This window comes from Neophocaena asiaeorientalis, unplaced genomic scaffold (genome assembly GCF_003031525.2).
Source record: "Neophocaena asiaeorientalis asiaeorientalis breed wild unplaced genomic scaffold, Neophocaena_asiaeorientalis_V1.1 scaffold122, whole genome shotgun sequence".
Classification (NCBI taxonomy): domain Eukaryota; kingdom Metazoa; phylum Chordata; class Mammalia; order Artiodactyla; family Phocoenidae; genus Neophocaena; species Neophocaena asiaeorientalis.
This window is the reverse complement of record NW_020172725.1, coordinates 615,514-626,268: the sequence shown is the minus strand read 5'-3', so window position 1 is coordinate 626,268 and position 10,755 is coordinate 615,514. Positions and strand designations below refer to the sequence as shown.

Genomic DNA, 10,755 nt, shown 5'->3' with positions numbered 1-10,755 from the left:
GGTGAAGCCCAGTCACGGCAGAGCCCACTTCACTGGGGCCCTTCTCCCAGTCACTAACATTCAAGATCCCTAAGAAGAGGCACTAGTCTGTAATGTTCAGGGCTGGATCTTCAGTAATAGCGGTGGGCCTGGCACCTGGTTAAGTCATCAATAATATCTACCGAATAAATGAGTGAATGGAGTTTATCCTCAAAAGAAACCTAAAAAACTTCTTCAGTGTACTTTCTGTGGATTTATTTATGTTTTGGAAAGGAAAACTCCAAGGACTGGATCACAGAAATCAAGTGATGTTGGAGTTTCCAGGGGCTGAAATGAACGTCCTGAGACAGCCCAGCCAGGCTACAGAGGAGGGTGGCAATGAGCAAGGTAAAGGGCAAATCACGTGGTGTCACGAGGAGAACCCTGATGAGTCCACATATTCTAGAATCTTGGCAATGCCATCTTCTCCAACCTCCTTCTCAGTAAAAGGACTCCTTTTCTATAGGATCCTTCCAAGCAGGGTAAGAACCCACAGTCGTTGATCAGGGCAGTTTTTAGGTTGCAAATAGATGGTAAATGAGTATCTTCCCTGTCCCCACCCCACATCCAAATCTTTGCATATAATCAGAAGGAGTAATATCAGAAAGGTATTGTTGACTCATTTGTTCAACAAATGTTTAAGAAGTCCAGGCCCTCTGAGGATATAACAGTGGTCCGGATCCAAGGTACTACAGGACCTTATAAGGTACCACCTGCCTTTGTAATGCCTGTCACAGTTTACAAAGAACTGTTAGTTGATTGTATGGCCACATTAGAACTGCTGGCAAAGCTGCTTTGGGGTACAGTCTGTCGAATAAACTTCTTCATGGTGGAGGTGGGGAGAGAGTAGCCTCCACCTGGGATCCTAAAACTTAATCACCCATCATGCCTCGAAGTTTCCAGCCAAAGGGCAGCAATCATTAGTCATAGCCTATCCCCAAGTTCCCCTTCTTCCCATTTAGCCTTCAAATCAATAAGATAATTACTGCTGTAGTCTGAAGGTTTTACATTTTCTATTACTCTTGTTGACTGCCATTCAATTTTTAAAGTTTATTTTTAACTTAATGATTTTTGTGGAGAGATTTTCTGGTTCATTGGAGGTTTTTGGTTTTATGGTAGAATTAAAGAAACATAAGAATATAATTTAGCCTGATTTTCTTTTCTGGCCTAAATCTGAATTTGACCATGTTTTCCAAGGCTGAGTTTTTGCGGGTGTGTCTGTTCCAGTGACCAGTATTTCTGTGGAGGTATCAGAGTTAGCTACGAGGAACAGAATGCTGTCTTGTGAAATGACAATTGGGGAGTTTGAGGAAATGAGAACAACTTCAGGAGTGAGTGTGGAGGACTTAATTGGGGGGAATAAGGTAGAGTAGGAAAAACACAGTCTGGTTTGACCCCCAGCTCTATGACCTTGGGCAGGCCACTTACCTTTCCTGAACTCTGAACTTCTCATCTGCTAAATAAGAAAATGATTCTGGGTAGTGTGTGCTAACATTGATAGCAGTGGCCATGACAAAGGGGCATTCTGTGGCGTGTAGGGCCGACACACAGGGTTGGCGCATCAGGCCCCGAAGTCTGGAGACTGGCTTTCCGTGCAGGGTGACTGGGGCGCCTCTGTTGGGATGACATTAATACGGACAAGCCTCTGGCACTTCATGAAGACCGGGCTGAGGGTATTAAGTAAAGGGCAGTGAGGGTGAGGTCTGCCTCAGTCTCAGAGAACTGAAAAGAAGCTTCAAAACCAAGGGGCCCATTGAGTAAACAAGATCAGCTGCCTGTGGAAGGCCTAGCCACCGTCTAACTCATCCATCCAACCCAGTGTGTTTTCACTCCAGGACAGAACTCCTTGCATCTTTCCCCTTATCTTCCTCAGCCTCCAAATCAGGTGGTAAAACAGGATTCCTGTCCAGCTCCACATCCTTCTCAGATAATTTAAGCCCCACGTGGGCCCTCAGATCACACAGCTCACGCGAAAACCTCCTTAGCACATGTTGGGAGAGTCCAGGGTGCAGGCTCTGGACTGACAGCCACACAGGGGTTTCACCAAGTCCCACATCATGCTTGGCTCAGCCAGGTGTGGAGGTCAGTTTGTAGAGCGACCCTACTTCGCTGGCTGCTCCTTGTGTCCCATGTGACTAAAGCAATGCCTTTCTGGCCGAGCTTGTTACAGACAATGTTCCTTCCCACTCCCACATCAAAAACCTCATCTCCATGGTATTCTCACCCTAAGTTACCCATCTGCTGCCCTGGATTCTCCAAACAGAAGCTCTCCCACTTTTCCCAGGTCCTACACATCTGAATGTATTTGGGGAAGCAGTTTATTTTCTTTCTTTCTTTCTTATTTACGTTGCCCCCAACCTTCGCTTTGGACATCCAGGAACGCAGTTACTCCCCTTTTGAAGACGCCTAAGTCAGTCTAGGACTTACCCATCTCTTTGCAGCCTCACTCTCTGCTGTCACTTAAAAAAAATGTTTTTTTTTCATGTTTCCTGCCCTAGCCTTGCAGACCATAATCCATCTCATCCTCTAAGACAAAGCAGGTCTAGGGTATTCCAAGCAGAAGGTCTTTCTTATTTTGAACACCACCTTGGGCCTTCCACTTTCCCCATCACTTCTCTTCAGCATCTCTCCACCCTGGGACCTTGCAGTACAACCTGAGGCCAGACAGTCAGGCTCAGTGAGGCGCAAAGCAAATCCACTTTACTACAGGGTGCAGAATCTCTAAAGGACAAATTCTATTCAACTACATAAAAGTAGATAAATCACAGCTATCCAGGACCTAAGAGCATAGGCTTGGAGTCTGGTTCATTCTCGTGTTCTACTATTATCCCCACCCTCTTTCCACCTGTTCCCCGTCCCCAGCCCCAGAGCCTGGCCCTCCACTCCCCCCCAGCCAAAACATAACATCTGTCATCACCGTGTGGCTGGTGGGAGGCACCATCCTCCCTGTCTGGCTTCTCTGCGGCTTATCATTGCATTGAGGACAGGCTGTGCTCCAAGTCACCCTGACATTCAGAGAAGGGCTCCTCCCCGGCCTCCTGAAGACTTCTCCCTGGATTCCTCTCCCCACTAGACTCTCAGCCTCCTCTCTACTCTCCTAGACTGTATTGCCTACTGCAGACTTCTGTCTTTTGGGCACTCTTGACCATTCTGCAAGCATAGTTACATCACGGGGCTTTCAGGTCCCAGTCTCTCAAAGATGTCTCCCTTTTTCTTCATCTCTGCCCCAATTCCAGGAGGGCCTTTGTTCAGGCCCATTACCAAGGCCTCAGCAATTCACCCTCTCTGGGCAGGCAGAGTCTTGGCAAGGGGAGCAGAGACTGGATTTTAAACCCAACTTGTCCCCAGAATGGGCTTCTAACTGTGAGTTTAGCGCACTAAACTCACATTTATATTAATAGAGGTTTCTGCCTCAGTCAGATTCAAGTACACTTAGCAGCAGAAGTTGGGGGGAGGTGAAATTTCCAAGATTCCCATTTACGGATTACATCTACCTTAGCACTGATTCCAGCCTACCTGAGCCCTGTGGAATAATTAAGAGGAGGAACGTTTTACTGTATTGGAGGAAGAGAGGAAAATGAAGAAAGAAAAGGGGAAATGGAGGAGTAGAAAAAACTAGATTTTCATTTATCTGCCTTTTTTGGTTAATTTCGATGTAAATATAAAAGGGTCTTTTGATTTATTTTAACACAATTAAGTACCTATTGCTGTTAGGAAAACAAATTTCTAAACTGTTATCCCCTTATGCTCTTTTCCTAAGTCACAACATCTGTCTTTGTTTTGAGGCTTGGATTTCTTTTCTTCCTTTTCTTCCTATTTTTACAGTCCTCAAGACAGCTACCCCAACGCCACAGTGTCATTAACACAGTTGCAGCTTTGATTCTGCTGGCTCTTTACCGTGGTTCCCGCAGCTGTCGCTAGCCCATTGTCCTACCCTGCAGAGAGGTCAGCAGACGCTATAACTCATGGGCTGAGGCATTCAAAGAGATACCAGGGAGCCATCATCTGGGCATCAAAATAAGCAAGAAATCTAAGTGCTGAGAACTTTGATGCAGCAAAGGATCAGGAAAAGCGAGGCTCCTGCTGTCCCTGCTGCTCAAGGCATCCCCTCTCCTGAGAGAATGTGAAGCCTCAGGTGTCCTAACAGCTGGAAGCAGCCTTAGCTTCTCCTAAGACGAACAACAGGGGCACCTACTAGGTGCCCAGTACTGTACTGGTTGCTCTACCCACATTATCTTTCATTATTTTCCTTATATTTTCCAGATGAGAAAACTGAGGCTAAGAGAGACAAAATGACTTTTCTAGAGGTCACATTATCACCAAGAGATCAGTTCATATAAGGGGAACTTGCTATAGGTAAATTAAGGATGAGCAGGGCTCAGGAAGCAGGGTGAAGCCATTAGGAAATTAAAGAGGGGAGGAAAAGAGGGGCACTGACCCCACTCATCATTAGGCCAGAATTTAGGTGCCAGGACACAAGCCTTCTAATAACTTGAACTGGACCCTACCTTGTGCCCTGGTGCTCAGTTGATATTCAAACGTTCCATGGCTCCACTCCTAACCCAACTCTGAGTGAGGCAGCAGGTGATGTGAAGCTAAACAGCTCCGTTCCCAGCCACCTCTAATCTCATTTGCTCACCTGGGTGCACATGGCTTGCTCCTTAGGCCTAAGATTGTTTACACCTACTTTGTCCAATGTTGCTCTAGCCTCTCAACTCCTCTCTTCTCTCTCTTCAGGGAAGAGAGAAAACGTCCCATTTGGGGGCTGTTGGCTTCTAGCCCAAAGGCTTTATTCCAGATGGATCTGCCTCTGGCTGGCCACCCAGAATAGACAGGTGATATCCATATTCTCAGCTCATCCAGACCATCTGTTCATTTTTCCATAACACTGTCCTCTGGGTCTATGCTAACGGCCCATTTAAGAAAATGCTGCTCCAGTAACTAAGCCCTTTGCTGGGAATTTAAGATGGAGCCTTATTATAATTAACTTCACCTGGTAGCCCGTAAAATTATGGTGGGTTTCCAATAGAGTCCTAATGCTCTCCATAAAATGAAAACAAGGAAGAATTAGAAAAGTAAATAGTCTTTTTTACCTCCTAGAAGTCACTGCATAAATCCACTATCAGAGCAGCAATGTGGTCCAATTCATTGATTCCCACAAGCATTGACTGACTGTCTGTCATGCCCAAAGTTTTCCGATAAAAAAAAAAAAAATCAAGGGACACAGTTGTGATAAGATGAACCCTAAGTCTGAAGAAAAATATGTGGTGCTTACTAGGCTAACTTGGAGAGCTTTATTTTGCTGACCAGACTTTTTTTTTTTTTTTTTTTTTTTTGCGGTACGCAGGCCTCTCACTGCTGTGGCCTCTCCCATTGCGGAGCACAGGCTCCAGACGCGCAGGCTCAGCGGCCATGGCTCACGGGCCCAGCCTTTACCGCAGCATGTGGGATCTTCCCGGACCCGGGTACGAACCCGCGTCCCCTGCCTCGGCAGGCGGACTCTCAACCACTGCGCCAGCAGGGAAGCCCAACTGACTAGACTTTTTACTCTCACTAGAGAGAAGTTGTAGAGCAAGGGGAGAGAAATGCTGCCTGGTGTAGAAATTTGATTGTCCTGCTGTATGATTTATGATAGACTCTTACTTCCAATAAATGCCTCACAAAACTGAGAAAATCTACATTTTCATCAATGTGTTTCGAGTTTCTGCTTTCTTCATGGAAATAGATGCACTAAAATGCTATGTTGGCAGAGTCTGCTGAGGAGGGCCCAGTCACAGATGTATTAAACAAAATGAGATAAACGTGGTTCCTGCACTCAAGGAACTAATGATCTGGTAGGATTGGTAAGACAGTTAAAGAATAGCATTGCCACAGGTAAGGCTTTGGTCAGGACCCAAGTTAGGTGCAACAAAGAAATTCAGAGCAGAGCAAGACATTATGACATCTTCATTTTGACATTGCTGATTTTATATCATAAGTGCCACCTAAGTACTGATTTTTATTGCCCCATCTAGTGAAGTTGAGGCTGGAGAGAATAAGGAATAGGGTTAGGATGTATGTTTTGCATCTTATTTGATATAACTTGACAATGTATGGTTGTAAAAATAACAGAAGATAACTCTCAGAAATAGTTCTATCTGTTGGGATGGAGGGACTTTTAAGCATTATACCAAAGGCAGAAATAATAAAGGAAAAGATTGATTTGACTGTGATTCCACATAAACAGACATATACACAAACACACAAACCAAGTTAAAAAAAACTGGAAAAATATTCGCAACATATATCACAGATTGTCATCTGCTTTCTTTTAAGTTGGTTTAAGTTTGCCTTGATTATGCACTTAGATTCTTACCAAGCTCTGCCCTGCATCAGTGTAACAATGGTTTATTCAAATGATTAATAAAAATATACACCTGAGAAACTGTCACTGACCAGAGGAAACAAGGGGGAAATGATAACTAAGTGCAATGTGGGATTCTGGACTGGATCCTGGAACAGAAGAAGAAAATGGACAAAAGTATATGTTCAGATAACTCAAAAGAAGAAATGAATAAAAATGAATATGGCCAATGAAAAAGGAAAAGAAGTCCAACCTTACTTTCCAATCAAAGGAAAATTGTATACATAATCCATATTATAAATTGTATCTACAATCCATATTATATATAATTTATACTCTACACACACCCCTTGGATTGGCAAAGACAAAAATGATCAATGATATTCAGTCTGATAGTGGTATTAACTGGTAAAAATCATAAAAGCATCCATTTTCCTATATTTCTGCCTTGATTTCTTATTATCTATACTTCAAACTAGTTTAAGGTGTTATCACCTGTCACTTGGACAACCATAATAGCCCCCTAATTTGTCAACCTCTGTTCATTCTTGCCTCTGTTCATCAGTTCTTTCTACTCAGCCAAAGTTATCTTTTTAAAACACAGAGGATCCCCAGTCATTGCTTTTATCTCTCCTTGCTGTTGGAATAACAATAAAATCTTTAACAAGACCTGTGAAGCCACCTGTGGCACGCTCCCTACCCATTTTTCCAGCCTCATTTTGCCCGGTGCTTCCCCTCTCTTTCCACTCCAGCCAAACAAGCCTTCTTCAACTCCCCCAGCAGCCACATTTGCACAGGCTGAGGCCAAAACGCTCTTATCTCCCCTATTAGTCTAGTTATCTCCTACTTAAGCTTCAGGCCTTATCTGAAATGTCACTTCCCCCAGGAAGTCATCCTTGAACTCCCCAACTAGAAGGAATTCACGTGACTGTACTTTCTAACAGTATATGTGTCTTCTCCTAGTAATACTTACACAGAGTCCGCAAGGGCAGGGACCACACTTGGTGGGGACCACACCTGGTGTTGCTCACCGTTGTACCCTAAATAGTACACAGTACTTGGCACACACTAGGATCTCAATAAATGTTGAATGAATCACGAATCTTTCTGGAGATCAGTTTGGCAACATATGTTAACATTTTAAACGTGTATATTCTTTGACTCAGTAATTTATTTCGGGAAATTTATTTTTCTTTTATTCCATTATACACATACACAGAGCACAGCACACACACACGGGAGTGAGTCCTAAGGTTTTCCACATTTCTAAGTACAGTTGACCCTTGAACAATTTGGGGGGTTAAGGGTGCCGACCCGCTGCGCAGAGAACCCAGTAGGGCACTCTGTATATGTGGCTCCTCCATTATCCGGGGTTCCTCTCTATGCCTGGTTCCGAATTCTCAGATTCAACCAACTGCAGCTCCTGTGGTACTGTAGTAGTTGCTACTGAAAAAGAAATCCACGTATAAGTGGACCACGCAGTTCAAATCCACGTTGTTCAAGGGTCAACTGTATGTGCATGTTATATAATCAGAAACAGAAGATATTTTCATTTGGGGGGAGGATGTACATTAATTGTTTTACATAGGTTGTATCAACATATCCCCAGATTAAAACGGTTGCATCAAAGGGAGGACATCAAAATATCACTGTCATTCCAGTTCCAGAGCCGGTCCCAACTTGCTGTGACAAAAGGGTCACATGTCAAAAGTCGGAGCAGGGGAGCACCCAGGGGTGCAGAGGAGGAAGACGGCCTCTCCCCCCAGCCGCTGGCGCCCAGCTCGCCCAAGGCGCTGCTGCTGGGGGAGCTAGTGGAGGGCTTCGGATGACCCTAGTGGACAAGGGCGACCTGAATGGGAGGTGGCCATCCTTGGGCCCCCCAACACCTACTCCGAGGGCAGCTACTTGAAGGCGCGTCTCAAGATCGCCATCGAATATCCTTACTTCCCGCCGGCCTTTCTGTTCCTGACCAAGATGCGGGGCCCCAACGTCTACGAGGCTGCGGACGTATGCATCTCCACCCTCCATCCCCCGCTCGACTACCTCCTACCCCCTGAGCGGGGAGCTGCCCTCAGAGCGGCAGAACCCACCCAGAACATAGGACCATCTCCTGAGCATCACCTCCCTCCTCAGCGAACCCAACACTGTTTCCACCTGCCAACGTGGACGCTTCCGTGATGCACACGAAGCAGGAAGAGAGCGAAGGCAGGACCGGGAGCACGCGGACGTGAACCGGAGGCAGGTCCTGGGGACCAAGGCGGACGCGGAGCGGGACGGCAGGAAGGTCCCACCGCGCTGGCCCAGTGCTGCGGGAAGACCCAGGCCCGGTGCCCGACCAGGGCTCGGACCTCTTCTACCAGCACGACTACGGGGCGGCGAGGCCCAGGCTGAGGCCCGCAGCTGGGGCGGGGACGACGAGGACGACTCGGGCCACGAGGAGTCCCGACAGCGCATCCCCACCAACAAGCTTACAAATTTTACCTCAGCCGGCCGGACCGTATGGACTCTCGGGCGCCTCTGCCGCCTCGACTACCTCGGGTAGGCCGCGCGCTGCCGGCCCTGGGCCGGTCCCCAGGTCCCGCCCTGGGTTTCCTCTGCTTTGGAGCGAGGCCCCGCCCCGCCCGCTGTTGCATCCTGCGGGCCCCTAGCGTGCTGGGCGCAGGCGCGGGGTGGAGACGGTGCCTGGGGGCCACGGACCCCGGCCCTGTCTGCAGCTCCCAATGGCTGGAGCCGGAGACTTGGGGACCCAGCTCGTGAGTGGACGGATTAACTTGAGGTCACCTCTTCTCTCTGCTTTGGTTTGTTTGGAATCTAAATAAAGCGATTTTATGAGAAGCCAAATAAATTAAAAAGTCAGAGCAGGTAGAAATTTTAAACTAAGGATAGGGCATTGTAGGGGATCCAAGGTCCAAAGACATCTTCAGGAAAAGGTAGCACGTGAGTGAGGTTATAAAGGATAATTAGGACTCACATAGATGAGGAAGAGAGGAGAGGCTGGGAACAGTGCATGTCAGGCAACAGAAAACAGGATCAGCCCAAAGAGAGGTACGGAGATGGGAGTGTGCAGGGCAAACAACGTGCTTGCTCTTTTGGCCCAGTGTAAGGGGTGTAGAGAGAAGCAAGATACAAGAGAGCAAAGGTAGGCTGGAGCCAGATCACAAGAATCTCAATAGCTGATGGAAAACAATGACGGGATTAAAGTAGACGGTACACATGGCAGGCTCCATGCTTTACTATTTATTCATTTCTTTTTTGAGATGGTAAAATACGCTATTGTGCTCAGTGCTGCAGTGAATATACTTATATATTTCTCCAGCCACAAGCTTAAATGTAATTGTAAGAGAAATTCCTAAACATGGAGTTGATGTGTGGAAGGATATGCACATTTTAAATGTTGATAAATATTCTGAGATTGTCCTCTTTAGAGGTTGTATCAATTTACATACCTCAAAAATGTATAAAATGTCTGTTTTCCTACAACCTTGTCAAAAATAGGTTGTCAAAAATACATTTTAAGGAACTTTGGATATTAAGTGAAAAATATAGTTTTTGCTTATATTTGTTTATTGTGTGGGAACCTAGGTATCTTTTCAACTATCTTAGCACCATTTGTAGGTCCTTTTGTGATAGATTTGTTCATGTTGTTTGCCAGTTTTTTTATTAGAGTGTTGATCCTCTTCTTATAGATTTGTAGGAGTTCATATTTTAACAAATTTAGCCCTTCTTCTGACAAGTTTGTTACAAATATTTTCCCCTGTTTATGACTTGTATTTTGACTTGATTTGTAGAGTTTCCTACCTTGCAGAAATGTTTGATCTTTAGAGTCAAACTTATCAATATTTTTTTATGTCTCCTGAATTTTATCATACTTAGTTCTTCTCTATTCCAAGATTATTAATTTTTTTTCCATTTTTCCCTAGAACCTTGGTAGTTTAATTTTCATGTTGGTAGTCCATCTGGCACTTATTTTGGTATAAAACTTGGGAGAAATACAGATTTATTATTTGCCAGATGGCTATCCAATTGTCCCAACACCATTTATTTAATTGTAACTTTTTCCCACTGATTAAAATATGCAACTTGATCAAATCCTAAATTCTTATAAAAGCATTGGGGTCAATTTCTGATTCTATTCTGTATATTCTTTTATTTCCACTATTTTATCTTCCAGGTCACTTATCCATTCTTCTGCCTCAGTTATTCTGCTATTTATTCTTTCTAGAGAATTTTTAATTTCATTTATTGTGTTTTCATCATTATTTGTTTGCTCTTTAGTTCTTCTAGGTCCTTGTTAAACGTTTCCTGTATTTTTTCCATTCCATTTCCAAGATTTTGGATCATCTTTACTATCATTACTCTGAATTCTATTTCAGGTAGATTGCCTATTTCCTCTT

General features: G+C 44.9%; 1 pseudogene; it reads left to right on the top strand.

Moving 5' to 3' along the window:
- The first annotated feature begins 287 nt into the window (after positions 1-287).
- On the top strand, positions 288-8,903 carry LOC112396507 (ubiquitin-conjugating enzyme E2 R1 pseudogene; annotated as a pseudogene).
- The last annotated feature ends 1,852 nt before the right edge of the window (positions 8,904-10,755 follow it).